The sequence below is a fragment of the Pseudophryne corroboree genome, chromosome 2 (genome assembly GCF_028390025.1).
Source record: "Pseudophryne corroboree isolate aPseCor3 chromosome 2, aPseCor3.hap2, whole genome shotgun sequence".
Lineage (NCBI taxonomy): Eukaryota > Metazoa > Chordata > Amphibia > Anura > Myobatrachidae > Pseudophryne > Pseudophryne corroboree.
In genome coordinates, this window is record NC_086445.1 from 1,002,434,848 (window position 1) to 1,002,451,323 (window position 16,476).

At 46.1% G+C, this 16,476-nt stretch overlaps 1 protein-coding gene across 1 annotated transcript in view; it reads left to right on the forward strand.

The window, feature by feature from the left end:
• Positions 1-16,476, forward strand: part of SIM2 (SIM bHLH transcription factor 2) — a 314,641-nt gene that overhangs the window by 98,880 nt on the left and 199,285 nt on the right. The window lies entirely within an intron of this gene.

Below are 16,476 nucleotides of genomic sequence, written 5' to 3' on the forward strand. Positions count from 1 at the left end.
AAGTTTCACACTTCAACTAGTGACCTACCCATAAAACAGGGGGCTCAGTGTGATTGCATAGATTTGTACGACTCGGAATATGCACGTGGAGTAGCATTAGCTTTCCGATCGCTTTCTGTTTGCAGTAGGAATCTGAAATCACATTCACATTGTGTGCGACTTAGATCAGGCCCTGTATAGTTACCCATGATCTGTAGATTCACTGCATATGATAGAGCAAAAGTCAGGGAAAAAGTCAAATTTGATGATTTAGGCAAATCTATATAAACTGGATTCATGTGTGATAGGTTAAATACTAAAAATGTCATTTAAATTGTCATCATATTTCATAAACATTTCTCAGCATTGTCATTCTTGTTGCCCAATTATATTCCTAAAATCCTCGTGAAACTTTTCCATATGTTCCGTAATCGGTACTCCAGTGGCTTAACTTCTTTCCCATTGTGTATCCGGGTGCCATGTCTTCCCCAGGTAACCAACAGTACACATGGGGGGGCAATATTCAATTGTTTGAAAGTCGGTTGGGTGTCTTTTTCCCCCCTGTCTATTAGGAAAAAACAGGCACCCAACTGACTTTTCAAACAATTGAATATCCCCCATGATGTAACAGAAAACGTGATACATCAGACCAGGCCACCTTCTGCCATTGGTCCATGGTCCAGTTGTGATGCTTTGTAGGCACTTTCAACGGTGGACAGGGGTCACACAGACACTCTGACTGGTCTGTGACTACGCAGTCCTATTTACAACAAGCTGTTATACACTAGAGATGAGCGCCTGAAATTTTTCGGGTTTTGTGTTTTGGTTTTGGGTTCGGTTCCGCGGCCGTGTTTTGGGTTCGAACGCGTTTTGGCAAAACCTCACCGAATTTTTTTTGTCGGATTCGGGTGTGTTTTGGATTCGGGTGTTTTTTTAAAAAAACACTAAAAAACAGCTTAAATCATAGAATTTGGGGGTCATTTTGATCCCAAAGTATTATTAACCTCAAAAACCATAATTTACACTCATTTTCAGTCTATTCTGAATACCTCACACCTCACAATATTATTTTTAGTCCTAAAATTTGCACCGAGGTCGCTGTGTGAGTAAGATAAGCGACCCTAGTGGCCGACACAAACACCGGGCCCATCTAAGAGTGGCACTGCAGTGTCACGCAGGATGTCCCTTCCAAAAAACCCTCCCCAAACAGCACATGACGCAAAGAAAAAAAGAGGCGCAATGAGGTAGCTGTGTGAGTAAGATTAGCGACCCTAGTGGCCGACACAAACACCGGGCCCATCTAGGAGTGGCACTGCAGTGTCACGCAGGATGGCCCTTCCAAAAAACCCTCCCCAAACAGCACATGACGCAAAGAAAAAAAGAGGCGCAATGAGGTAGCTGTGTGAGTAAGATTAGCGACCCTAGTGGCCGACACAAACACCGGGCCCATCTAGGAGTGGCACTGCAGTGTCACGCAGGATGTCCCTTCCAAAAAACCCTCCCCAAACAGCACATGACGCAAAGAAAAAAAGAGGCGCAATGAGGTAGCTGTGTGAGTAAGATTAGCGACCCTAGTGGCCGACACAAACACCGGGCCCATCTAGGAGTGGCACTGCAGTGTCACGCAGGATGTCCCTTCCAAAAAACCCTCCCCAAACAGCACATGACGCAAAGAAAAAAAGAGGCGCAATGAGGTAGCTGACTGTGTGAGTAAGATTAGCGACCCTAGTGGCCGACACAAACACCGGGCCCATCTAGGAGTGGCACTGCAGTGTCACGCAGGATGTCCCTTCCAAAAAACCCTCCCCAATCAGCACATGATGCAAAGAAAAAGAAAAGAAAAAAGAGGTGCAAGATGGAATTGTCCTTGGGCCCTCCCACCCACCCTTATGTTGTATAAACAAAACAGGACATGCACACTTTAACCAACCCATCATTTCAGTGACAGGGTCTGCCACACGACTGTGACTGATATGACGGGTTGGTTTGGACCCCCCACAAAAAAGAAGCAATTAATCTCTCCTTGCACAAACTGGCTCTACAGAGGCAAGATGTCCACCTCATCTTCACCCTCCGATATATCACCGTGTACATCCCCCTCCTCACAGATTATCAATTCGTCCCCACTGGAATCCACCATCTCAGCTCCCTGTGTACTTTGTGGAGGCAATTGCTGCTGGTCAATGTCTCCGCGGAGGAATTGATTATAATTCATTTTAATGAACATCATCTTCTCCACATTTTCTGGATGTAACCTCGTACGCCGATTGCTGACAAGGTGAGCGGCGGCACTAAACACTCTTTCGGAGTACACACTTGTGGGAGGGCAACTTAGGTAGAATAAAGCCAGTTTGTGCAAGGGCCTCCAAATTGCCTCTTTTTCCTGCCAGTATAAGTACGGACTGTGTGACGTGCCTACTTGGATGCGGTCACTCATATAATCCTCCACCATTCTATCAATGTTGAGAGAATCATATGCAGTGACAGTAGACGACATGTCCGTAATCGTTGTCAGGTCCTTCAGTCCGGACCAGATGTCAGCATCAGCAGTCGCTCCAGACTGCCCTGCATCACCGCCAGCGGGTGGGCTCGGAATTCTGAGCCTTTTCCTCGCACCCCCAGTTGCGGGAGAATGTGAAGGAGGAGATGTTGACAGGTCGCGTTCCGCTTGACTTGACAATTTTGTCACCAGCAGGTCTTTCAACCCCAGCAGACCTGTGTCTGCCGGAAAGAGAGATCCAAGGTAGGCTTTAAATCTAGGATCGAGCACGGTGGCCAAAATGTAGCGCTCTGATTTCAACAGATTGACCACCCGTGAATCCTTGTTAAGCGAATTAAGGGCTGCATCCACAAGTCCCACATGCCTAGCGGAATCGCTCCCTTTTAGCTCCTTCTTCAATGCCTCCAGCTTCTTCTGCAAAAGCCTGATGAGGGGAATGACCTGACTCAGGCTGGCAGTGTCTGAACTGACTTCACGTGTGGCAAGTTCAAAGGGCATCAGAACCTTGCACAACGTTGAAATCATTCTCCACTGCGCCTGAGACAGGTGCATTCCACCTACTATATCGTGCTCAATTGTATAGGCTTGAATGGCCTTTTGCTGCTCCTCCAACCTCTGAAGCATATAGAGGGTTGAATTCCACCTCGTTACCACTTCTTGCTTCAGATGATGGCAGGGCAGGTTCAGTAGTTTTTGGTGGTGCTCCAGTCTTCTGTACGTGGTGCCTGTACGCCGAAAGTGTCCCGCAATTCTTCTGGCCACCGACAGCATCTCTTGCACGCCCCTGTCGTTTTTTAAAAAATTCTGCACCACCAAATTCAAGGTATGTGCAAAACATGGGACGTGCTGGAATTTGCCCATATTTAATGCACACACAATATTGCTGGCGTTGTCCGATGCCACAAATCCACAGGAGAGTCCAATTGGGGTAAGCCATTCCGCGATGATCTTCCTCAGTTGCCGTAAGAGGTTTTCAGCTGTGTGCGTATTCTGGAAACCGGTGATACAAAGCGTAGCCTGCCTAGGAAAGAGTTGGCGTTTGCGAGATGCTGCTACTGGTGCCGCCGCTGCTGTTCTTGCGGCGGGAGTCCATACATCTACCCAGTGGGCTGTCACAGTCATATAGTCCTGACCCTGCCCTGCTCCACTTGTCCACATGTCCGTGGTTAAGTGGACATTGGGTACAGCTGCATTTTTTAGGACACTGGTGACTCTTTTTCTGAGGTCTGTGTACATTTTCGGTATCGCCTGCCTAGAGAAATGGAACCTAGATGGTATTTGGTACCGGGGACACAGTACCTCCAACAAGTCTCTAGTTGGCTCTGCAGTAATGATGGATACCGGAACCACGTTTCTCACCACCCAGGATGCCAAGGCCTCAGTTATCCGCTTTGCAGTAGGATGACTGCTGTGATATTTCATCTTCCTCGCAAAGGACTGTTGAACAGTCAATTGCTTACTGGAAGTAGTACAAGTGGGCTTACGACTTCCCCTCTGGGATGACCATCGACTCCCAGCGGCAACAACAGCAGCGCCAGCAGCAGTAGGCGTTACACGCAAGGATGCATCGGAGGAATCCCAGGCAGGAGAGGACTCGTCAGAATTGCCAGTGACATGGCCTGCAGGACTATTGGCATTCCTGGGGAAGGAGGAAATTGACACTGAGGGAGTTGGTGGGGTGGTTTGCGTGAGCTTGGTTACAAGAGGAAGGGATTTACTGGTCAGTGGACTGCTTCCGCTGTCACCCAAAGTTTTTGAACTTGTCACTGACTTATTATGAATGCGCTGCAGGTGACGTATAAGGGAGGATGTTCCGAGGTGGTTAACGTCCTTACCCCTACTTATTACAGCTTGACAAAGGGAACACACGGCTTGACACCTGTTGTCCGCATTTCTGGTGAAATACCTCCACACCGAAGAGCTGATTTTTTTGGTATTTTCACCTGGCATGTCAACGGCCATATTCCTCCCACGGACAACAGGTGTCTCCCCGGGTGCCTGACTTAAACAAACCACCTCACCATCAGAATCCTCCTGGTCAATTTCCTCCCCAGCGCCAGCAACACCCATATCCTCATCCTGGTGTACTTCAACACTGACATCTTCAATCTGACTATCAGGAACTGGACTGCGGGTGCTCCTTCCAGCACTTGCAGGGGGCGTGCAAATGGTGGAAGGCGCATGCTCTTCACGTCCAGTGTTGGGAAGGTCAGGCATCGCAACCGACACAATTGGACTCTCCTTGTGGATTTGGGATTTCGAAGAATGCACAGTTCTTTGCTGTGCTGCTTTTGCCAGCTTGAGTCTTTTCATTTTTCTAGCGAGAGGCTGAGTGCTTCCATCCTCATGTGAAGCTGAACCACTAGCCATGAACATAGGCCAGGGCCTCAGCCGTTCCTTGCCACTCCGTGTGGTAAATGGCATATTGGCAAGTTTACGCTTCTCCTCCGACAATTTTATTTTAGGTTTTGGAGTCCTTTTTTTACTGATATTTGGTGTTTTGGATTTGACATGCTCTGTACTATGACATTGGGCATCGGCCTTGGCAGACGACGTTGCTGGCATTTCATCGTCTCGGCCATGACTAGTGGCAGAAGCTTCAGCACGAGGTGGAAGTGGATCTTGATCTTTCCCTAATTTTGGAACCTCAACATTTTTGTTCTCCATATTTTAATAGGCACAACTAAAAGGCACCTCAGGTAAACAATGGAGATGGATGGATTGGATACTAGTATACAATTATGGACGGGCTGCCGAGTGCCGACACAGAGGTAGCCACAGCCGTGAACTACCGCACTGTACTGTGTCTGCTGCTAATATATAGACTGGTTGATAAAGAGATAGTATACTCGTAACTAGTATGTATGTATAAAGAAAGAAAAAAAAACCACGGTTAGGTGGTATATACAATTATGGACGGGCTGCCGAGTGCCGACACAGAGGTAGCCACAGCCGTGAACTACCGCACTGTACTGTGTCTGCTGCTAATATATAGACTGGTTGATAAAGAGATAGTATACTCGTAACTAGTATGTATGTATAAAGAAAGAAAAAAAAACCACGGTTAGGTGGTATATACAATTATGGACGGGCTGCCGAGTGCCGACACAGAGGTAGCCACAGCCGTGAACTACCGCACTGTACTGTGTCTGCTGCTAATATAGACTGGTTGATAAAGAGATAGTATACTCGTAACTAGTATGTATGTATAAAGAAAGAAAAAAAAACCACGGTTAGGTGGTATATACAATTATGGACGGGCTGCCGAGTGCCGACACAGAGGTAGCCACAGCCGTGAACTACCGCACTGTACTGTGTCTGCTGCTAATATAGACTGGTTGATAAAGAGATAGTATACTCGTAACTAGTATGTATGTATAAAGAAAGAAAAAAAAACCACGGTTAGGTGGTATATACAATTATGGACGGGCTGCCGAGTGCCGACACAGAGGTAGCCACAGCCGTGAACTACCGCACTGTACTGTGTCTGCTGCTAATATATAGACTGGTTGATAAAGAGATAGTATACTCGTAACTAGTATGTATGTATAAAGAAAGAAAAAAAAACCACGGTTAGGTGGTATATACAATTATGGACGGGCTGCCGAGTGCCGACACAGAGGTAGCCACAGCCGTGAACTACCGCACTGTACTGTGTCTGCTGCTAATATAGACTGGTTGATAAAGAGATAGTATACTCGTAACTAGTATGTATGTATAAAGAAAGAAAAAAAAACCACGGTTAGGTGGTATATACAATTATGGACGGGCTGCCGAGTGCCGACACAGAGGTAGCCACAGCCGTGAACTACCGCACTGTACTGTGTCTGCTGCTAATATATAGACTGGTTGATAAAGAGATAGTATACTCGTAACTAGTATGTATGTATAAAGAAAGAAAAAAAAACCACGGTTAGGTGGTATATACAATTATGGACGGGCTGCCGAGTGCCGACACAGAGGTAGCCACAGCCGTGAACTACCGCACTGTACTGTGTCTGCTGCTAATATAGACTGGTTGATAAAGAGATAGTATACTCGTAACTAGTATGTATGTATAAAGAAAGAAAAAAAAACCACGGTTAGGTGGTATATACAATTATGGACGGGCTGCCGAGTGCCGACACAGAGGTAGCCACAGCCGTGAACTACCGCACTGTACTGTGTCTGCTGCTAATATATAGACTGGTTGATAAAGAGATAGTATACTACTAATATTATATATACTGGTGGTCAGGTCACTGGTCACTAGTCACACTGGCAGTGGCACTCCTGCAGCAAAAGTGTGCACTGTTTAATTTTAATATAATATTATGTACTCCTGGCTCCTGCTATAACCTATAACTGGCACTGCAGTAGTGCTCCCCAGTCTCCCCCACAATTATAAGCTGTGTGAGCTGAGCAGTCAGACAGATATATAATATATATAGATGATGCAGCACACTGGCCTGAGCCTGAGCAGTGCACACAGATATGGTATGTGACTGACTGAGTCACTGTGTGTATCGCTTTTTTCAGGCAGAGAACGGATATATTAAATAAACTGCACTGTGTGTCTGGTGGTCACTCACTATATAATATATTATGTACTCCTGGCTCCTGCTATAACCTATAACTGGCACTGCAGTAGTGCTCCCCAGTCTCCCCCACAATTATAAGCTGTGTGAGCTGAGCAGTCAGACAGATATATATAATATTATATATAGATAATAGATGATGCAGCACACTGGCCTGAGCCTGAGCAGTGCACACAGATATGGTATGTGACTGAGTCACTGTGTGCTGTGTATCGCTTTTTTCAGGCAGAGAACGGATTATAAATAAAACTGGTGGTCACTATCAGCAAAACTCTGCACTGTACTGAGTACTCCTAATGCTCCCCAAAATTAGTAAATCAAGTGTCTCTCTAATCTATTCTAAACGGAGAGGACGCCAGCCACGTCCTCTCCCTATCAATCTCAATGCACGTGTGAAAATGGCGGCGACGCGCGGCTCCTTATATAGAATCCGAGTCTCGCGATAGAATCCGAGCCTCGCGAGAATCCGACAGCGTCATGATGACGTTCGGGCGCGCTCGGGTTAACCGAGCAAGGCGGGAAGATCCGAGTCGCTCGGACCCGTGAAAAAAAACATGAAGTTCTGGCGGGTTCGGATTCAGAGAAACCGAACCCGCTCATCTCTATTATACACTGGTTCTGACACCTTCCTATAATAGGGCATACGCAGCCAGATCTGCGTCCATCTCCGCACATGCTGAGGGGACACCCAGCATACGGCAAAGCTGCCCAGCATGTGTGAGGCCGCTTCCTGAAGTGTCCGCAATAAGATTTCGGATGCATCGGAACTAAGGATGACCCCTGGCAGTGCAACCTGCGCTGTCAGATGGTCGTCCGCCATGTTTTTAATCACAGAGGCTGTGTGTGACGTCATGCAGCCGCACCGAAAATGGTCCCGGCCCACCCAGCCCGCATTTGGCCTGCCGTGCTTCCCCAGCACCGTGTTTCCGCCCCTCGAACGTCTACCTCTGTCAATCACATTGCAGTCGCATCAATCATCTGAAGGACCCCCTTAGTCAGCATTAACTTTTTCAGCAATTTGTGCTCCAGTAGCTCTTCTGTGGAATAGGACCAGACAGGTTAGCCTTCGCTCCCCAAGCGCATCTGTGAGCCCTAGGCGCCCATTATCCTGTCGTCGGTTCACTGGTTGTCCTTCTTTGGGCCACTTTTGGTCGGTACTAACAACCACAGACTGGGAACACCCAAATAAGACATCTGACCCTGGACCTCATTCAACTTGCCTCGTATCTGTGATGTGATAGCATTGCCCCGTTTTGTAGCCCAGTGCCACTTTATACTTGCCGGAACTGCTCCGGTCCTTTCATCTCGAAACCCATTACATAACCCCTATGTCTTGCTTTGAGGCATTATCTGGGAATGTTTCTATAGCGAACACATTCCTGGAGCATATTATATGTTATTGCAGTCTATTATCAATAGTAGAATTGGGCAGCAGATAATCAGCTGCAGGTGAAATAAACATACTTGTAAAAATAATTGTTATTATGTATTTTTATGTCGCTTTTGGATTTATTTATATATTTATTTCTTGGTTAGTTTATTTCTTAATTTTTGGGGATAAATGTATGGGATCTGCAATTTGGCATATACTATATACTTTTATGTAGGGATTATTAATAAAACACAACCTTTGCTTTAGTTATGTCCGTATAAGAATGTACCATTGGTTGTGAATGGTGAGATGCAGCCAGTGGGAGGAGCCACAAGCCGCTGCTAGCAGGACGTCCACCATTGGTGGAAATGTTACACACAGCAGACAATTTCTCAATCAGGACGATGCACTACAGAGAACATTTTACACCACAGAGATCAATAAAAATTTAATTTAGATCCCAACTCCATGACTTTCTAAAGATCAGTATCAAACTTTATTTTTCCAGGAAAGGTTATTGACAGAGAAATTGTATGTCAGCGTTTATCATATTCCAACCCATGGTATTTATGATTCATTCCAGACAGGGTTCAGCAGATGACTTTGCACTAATATCACAGAAGTAATTGTTCAGCCTCAATCTTTCTGGATCTCTCTGCAGCATGTGATACCATGGACCATAAGATTCTAATTGGGTGCATGAATTTGTTTTGTTGACTGGATGGCACAGTGCTTGGTTGGTTCAAATCCATTCCCACTGGCTGGTCACAGAGAGTATCTTCAGGAGTATATTGTCACCAGTGCCACTACAATGCAATCTTCTCCAGGGTTCTATCCCATCTGCCATGCTGTTTGTTACATACCTGCTACCACTAGGTGAAGTAATCAGACATCATGGCTTGGTCTACCACTGCTATGCAAATTATACTGAACTCTACCAGTCTTATGTTCTGGATATCTGAGAACCCAATACCACTCTTCTATGGATGTCTAGCTGAGATCCAGGAGCGAATATGACAGTTTATTGCAACTGAACCCTGATAAAAGACTCATTTTGCAACTAACTGGACACACCTCGGACAAAATTCATGTGTGGAATCTTGTTGTCCTGGATTGTGCCTTGGCCATTAGACATTAAGTGTCAGCCATGATCTAATCTTCATTATCTCATTTGAGAAACATAGGGGTATATGAAATTGCGGTGGAACTCCGGCTGGAATTCGACCGTTTTTAAATTCGACACAATTCGACAGTCACTTACCCTCCCGCCGGGACCCGAATTCGACATATTCAATAAAAAACGGATTCGACAGTCCCGCTGACACACACATACTTACCTATGTTCACACGCCGACTCGGTCCACTTCTCCAAGTAGAATCCACGGGGTAACTGAAAATAAAATTATACTCACCAAAATCCAGTGTAGATCGGTCCTCTTCTTTTTTGTAATCCACGTACTTGGCAAAAAAAAAAAAAAAAACCGCAAAACACGGACCACGCACTGAAAGGGGTCCCATGTTTACATGGGACCCCTTTCCCTGACTGCTGAGACCCCCGGTGACTCCTGTCCGCGAGTAACCTCACAGCTGACCGCAAAGTTACCACCATTGAAGATAATGGAGCGGCAGTGCTATGTGCCGTCTGACAGCTCAGACGCGCACAGCCAATCAGGAGAGTGCCACGACGTGGCGCTCCCTGATTGGCTCAAGGGACCCTCTGTGACAGGAGTCACGGGGGTCTCAGCAGTCGGGGAAAGGGGTCCCATGTGTAAACATGGGACCCCTTTCAGTGCGTGGTCCGTGTTTTGCGTTTTTCTTTTTGCCAAGTACGTGGATTACAAAAAAGAAGAGGACCGATCTACACTGGATTTTGTTGAGTATAATTTTATTTTCAGGTACCCCCGTGGATTCTACTTGGAGAAGTGGACCAAGTCGGCGTGTGAACATAGGTAAGTATGTGTGTGTCGGCATGTATGTAATAAAGTTTTACTTTCACGGTGTGCGTGTACTGTTTTTAGGGGGTGATTCCGAGTTGTTCGCTCGCTAGCTGCTTTTAGCAGCATTGCACACGCTAAGCCGCCGCCTACTGGGAGTGTATCTTAGCATAGCAGAATTGCTAACGAAAGATTCGCTAATTTTCTCGTAACGATTACCCCGCAGTTTCTGAGTAGCTCCAGACTTACTCTGCCATTGCGACCAGCTCAGTCCTTTTCGTTCCTGGTTTGACATCACAATTCACACACCCAGCGTTCGCCCAGCCACTCCCCCGTTTCTCCAGCCACTCCTGCGTTTTCAACTAGCACGCCGGCGTTTTTCCGCACACTCCCATAAAACGTCCAGTTCCACCCAGAAACACCCACTTCTTGTCAATCACACTACGATCAGCACAGCGATGGAAAAGCTTCGTTATGCCGTGAGTAAAATACTAACTTTTGTGTAAAATAACTTGGCGCAGGCGCGCTGCGTACCATGCGCATGCGCAGTTTGCGACTATTCGCTCCGTTGCGAAAAATTTTAATGAGCGAACAACTCGGAATCACCCCCTTATTTGGGTATTTTTTTTGGCAGTAGAACTACAGGTACCAGTGGGCCCATTTCCCCCCGCATGCTGGTACTTGTGGTTCTCCAAGTACCAGCTTGCGGGGAGGCTTGCTATTTGTGTCACTTGGCTATCAGCCTCCCATCCGCAGCCCATGGATGGGGGGACAGCCTCGGGCTTCACCCATGACCCTTGGGTGGCTGGAGGGGGGGACCCCTTGATTTAAGGGGTCCCCACTCCTCCAGGGTACCCCGGCCAGGGGTGACTAGTTAGTGATTTAATGCCACGGCCGCAGGGACCGATATAAAAGTGTCCCCTGGCTGTAGCATTATCTCTCTGACTAGTGGAGCCCGGTGCTGGTGTTAAAAATACGGGGGACCCCTACGTTTTTTGTCCCCTGTACTTTTTGGCACCAGGACCGGACACAGAGCCCGGTGCTGGTTGTGAAAATACGGGGGATCCCCTGTCATTTCCCCCCCGTATTTTTACAACCAGGGCTGGTTATGCTTAGGAGGGGGGACCCCACGTATTTTTTTTTCTTGATTTTAACCCATTCCCACCCCTTCCCACTGAAAAACATGCTCTGATCTCTCCATATTATTTTAGTCAGTAAAAAAAATATATATATATTTTAAAAAATATATAAATAATACTTGTGGCTCCTAATAGACAAACCAAGTACATAATCCCTTCTAATATAAATAGATATGCTATTAGCAATAAAAAAAAACACAAAAAAACATGTTTTTAATTTTTTTTATTAGATTCCGCCAGCAAAATGACTGAAATTGACGAAATGACTATCGAAAAGCACTGTTGTCAAATCGACATTCTTCAATTGAATATACTTTTGTCGAAAAGCCGCATTTTTACCATTGCAGACATGTCGAATTTGACAACTGTCGAATTGCAAAAAGTCTAATTTAAAACGTCCGGTTTTTTTTGTCGAAAAGTACTGTATTGCATTGTCGAATCATTTTTTTGTGTCGAAAATGCCCCGTTTTTCGACATTTGCGGCAATTCGACCGCAATTGCATATACCCCATAGCCATGATCAGGAATTTGATTCCCTCCGAAGATCTCCCTAAAGTCATACTTGCTTTTGCATCACTACTCCTAGACTACTGCAATGCCCTCTACATTGGTCTCCCAGCAAAAGAATTGCACCGGTTACAGCTGGTACAAAACGCAGCTGCCAGTCAGTCAATTAACCAGCCACATAACACCCATTCTCTACCCCCTTCACTGTCTACCTGTAAGATGGTGAATCTATTATTAACCTTTAAAGTTCTACATATCAAGGATCCAAGCTTCTTGAAGCACCTTTTGATTCTTTACTGCCCTCCTCACTTACTGTGATCTGTAGATGAAAGATTATTAGCAGTACCTAGAATCTCCCTTAGCTTACTTAGAGGTCAAGCATTTAGCTTTTCAGCTCATACTCGCTGGAATGCGTTACTTTGCACAGTCTGAGGGATATCCAATCTGAAAACCTTTTAAAACACAGAATTTACCTGTTCACTCATGAGTTTCATTAATGTCTCTTTAGTGTCACAATTCCACCCCCCCCTCCCCCTCCTTGCTTATGCTGTAATGCTGACCTCACAGGGGTTGCTCTGCACAGTCCCTGAGCACTAAGAATAGTGAGGAATTGGCAGATCAGGCTATCCAAGCATTATCCTGAACAGGGTCGGACTGGCCCACAGGGGCACAGGGGAAACCACCGGTGGGCCCCACTGCCTGAGGGTCCACTCCTTCCTCTAGGGATCAGGTTCCAGACTGTGCACTTGTATTATACATGGTAGATATGTTGCATTACACTGCACAAGATTATTGTGCATTTCAAGCCTCTGTGGAGGCTGGCCACCCCCCCTTTGTAGGCTGACCACACCCCTAAGTATGGGCCCCTATCACTGCTTCTCCCCGGTGGGCCATACCCCAGTCCGACACTGATCCTGAACAACTCGATTAAAATGTGCATCCACTTCTAGGGTCATCAGATGACCTCACACATGAGCCTGCATCATGCATGACAAGGTTTTCCTCCCTGATAGAACCAATTAAATTAGAATATGATCTGGCACTATGGGGCTTCGCCCTGCACAGTGGTGGGCCAATTTGGTCACGAGAGACCTGTCTGGTCAATCACATCTGAATTGACAACCAAACTTTCATACTGTATTAAGAGATGGACTTTCATCATGTTGTGTGTCTGTTCTACAGCTAAAGACAAGGACTAGGCTGCCCTATTTCTGTCTGAGCTCACTCATCTGTCAGATACAATAAATAAGTTCTACCATGAGAGAAGTTGTGTTGACATGCCCTTCCCAACTTTCTGGTAATCGGTACATGCCACCCGGCTTCGTATGTCAGCTCCCGGGGCTCTATTGAGTCCGACCCAGTCCGCAAGTCCAGTAGCGGATATCTATGACCTGCTTCCGGAGGCGTCAGGCCCCAGGGATTTACCAGCTCTAAATACATAAATCTTTTGATTTTAAGACAAAATACAATAGGAATTTTAAAAAAAAGTCTTAAGGCAAATGTTATAACCCTGTTGAAATGAAAGAAACCTGGAATATCAGCACTATTTCCCAGGAACGTCACATCTGGAAGAGATTCTGTGTCTGAATTGCAATCTCTGAACCCCCCGAAGAGCTCTGATAATAATACAGATCAGAACAGCAATAAATGTATTCCTTTCTGCCCAGCCTTTACTGCTTGGGGAAGGTTCCTGTGTAATATGTCTGGCAATTTGTCCTGTTCGCTAAGACCTCCTGTCTTTACAACAAGGATTTGTATATTTCATAAATCTTCTCTTCTGTCAGTGCCCAGATATTACGTTTGTGTGGCTGAAAAACAGATAAGGAAACTTCAGGTTTATTGGATGAATTTGACTTTCTAGAACCCGGAGGACTGAGAGAATCTAATAAAAATATATAGTGTGTGAGCTAGTGCGAAACTATAATGTCATCGCTGCCAATAAAACCGTGAGTATTTCATGCTGTAATGAGGAGGAGAAACATAATGAATGACAGGCATAATATACAGGGCCAGTGTGCACTAGCAATGTCATAGATGTTCTATAGGGGCCTAGGGGGTCATTCTGACCCGTTCGCTCGCTGCTGTTTTTCGCAGCCGAGCAAACGGGTCTTTACTGCGCACGTTTCGTAGGCGCGGCCCGGCCAACGCAGGCATGGCCGGACTGAACGGGGGGCGGGCCGCAGTGGCTGCGTGACGTCACACGCAGTTGCTGCGGGCCGGGGAGCGAAGAGTAGCTCCCGGCCAGCATGCTAAAGCTGTGCTGGCCGCGAGCTACTCCTGAAGTGCAAAGCCATCGCCGCTGTGCGATGCCTTTGCACTTCTGCGGGGGAAGGCCGGCACTGACATGCGGGGCAGACTAGCCCTGGAATGACCCCTATAGTCAGGATTATTAATGCTGGTTTCCGCATGTTATGTGATGGGCCCACTCAGGGCTGGCTCTACCATTAGGCAGCTGCCTAGGGCATCGGGATATGGGGGTGGCAACACTGGGTCTGCCTATCAAAAAATGAAGAATGTCTCTGAGAGAAGCATCCTTGCAGAACTTAATGCAGACGGTGGCTGTTAAACTTCTAATATGAGACCTCCGCGCTTTCACCTGAGGGACTTGTGGGTATTGATGGTTGGGTTGGTGGTGGTGTTTTGGGGGGTTGTGTAGGGTGAAGTTTTGCCTAAGGTACCAAGAAAACTTGCACCAGTCCTGGACCCATTCATTACTAGGGACCTGATAGGGCTGCCTAGTATTCAGCAAAGTCTGATTACGCTGGTTTCCGAAGCTTCGCTTCCTATGGGAAGGAGGTTCAAGGTTATGAAAAGTGACCTGGTCACACATGTGCACAAGGCCAGACGGGCGCCAGTAAGTAGCAGTGTTACTGATCGTGGGTACAGATGCTAATCAGAACAGCTGTCCCCAAACTGGAGCAATGCTGATTTTCTCCAATAATTTAGCCGACGCAACTTGTGGCAAGTTGGATATTTAATTATCGGGGGCCACATAGACCTGTATACCAGTGACGTGCGGTGAGGTCAGTGGCTGGGGAGGCAGTAGCTGATTAACACCTCTACCCCTGTAAAAACATTTTTTTTTTAAACAGCATAGACCTCCCCTTAAACAAGAGCAACCAGCACCAGGCTGAGCCAGCCAGGGGGATAATGCCATAGCAGGGGAGACACCCTTTGTGTGGTCCCTCTGCCATCACATTAACCACCCCCAAACCAGTCAGCCCAGGCTTGAAATTCCTCGGAAAGAAAGGAGCCCCAAAAAATAAAATGGGGGTCCTTCCTCCTGAGCAACTTACTCCGGCATCTTCACCAGGGGGGCGCGTCGGCCTTTAAATCTGTGATTACTCGGCGCGGGCAGCGAGGCGCATACGGTCACACCTAGCTACCTTCTTTTTATCTCACTTTATCAGCAGCGGAACACTGGTGACATCTGCATGTATAATAACGCAGTGTTTGCAATATCAAAATTACACTTGTGTAACGCCCCCACTCAACAACTGCTTCTCACACCAGTCCCATCTTTGATCCATTGTCCTAAAAACTTTGTTCTTGGGATACTACTACAGTATATAAATCACTTACTATATTATATAAATCACTAGTGAGGCCACATCTCGAATATTGTGCACAATTTTGGGCAGCATACTACCAAAAAGGATATTTTGGAATTAGAAAAGGTTTAGAGGCGGGCGATCAAACTGATTAATGGGATGGAGATTCTGAAATACAAGGAAAGGCTTGCTAATCTAGGCATGTTCACACTGGAAAAGAGGAGATTAAGAGGGGACATGATCAACATTTACAAGTATACAAGGGGACAATACACAGAAATTGCAGAGGCTCTGTTTTAGGTAAGATCAACACAGAGGACACGTGGACACCCGCTTAGGTTAGAGGAGAGGAGATTTCGCACAATGAGACGAAAAGGTTTCTGCACAGTAAGGACAATATGAGTTTGGTACTCCCTGCCTGAGAGAGTGGTAATGGCGGACTCTGTTAACACTTTTAAGAATGTGCTAAATAAATTCTTAATGGATAAGGATATACAGAGTTATGATGGGTAGATCGCGCACTATATTTAAAATAAATAATTAAATAACGGCCATCTTCTTCATCATTTCAACGTATAAAATTAGTGCTAATAAAATAATACAGTGTAGGAGACCACCAATAGGTTGAACTCAATGGACAAATTGTCTTTTTTCAACCTCAGAAACTATGTTACTATCTTGGTTTGGCTAAACATCTGCCAACATATTTTAAGTCTCACGGTATGTAAGAAGAATCACATCTGGCTCCACTAGATTACACAGGTAATGATACATGTCTGGTTCTAACGTTTATCTTTTCACTATTTACAAACTTTATTATACTCAAACAGTAGTGTTGGTTGATGTACTGACTCTCCAAAGTCCTGTACTTACCAATCAACTTCATGGCTGGCATAGGTCGCTGGCGTGTATTCGGC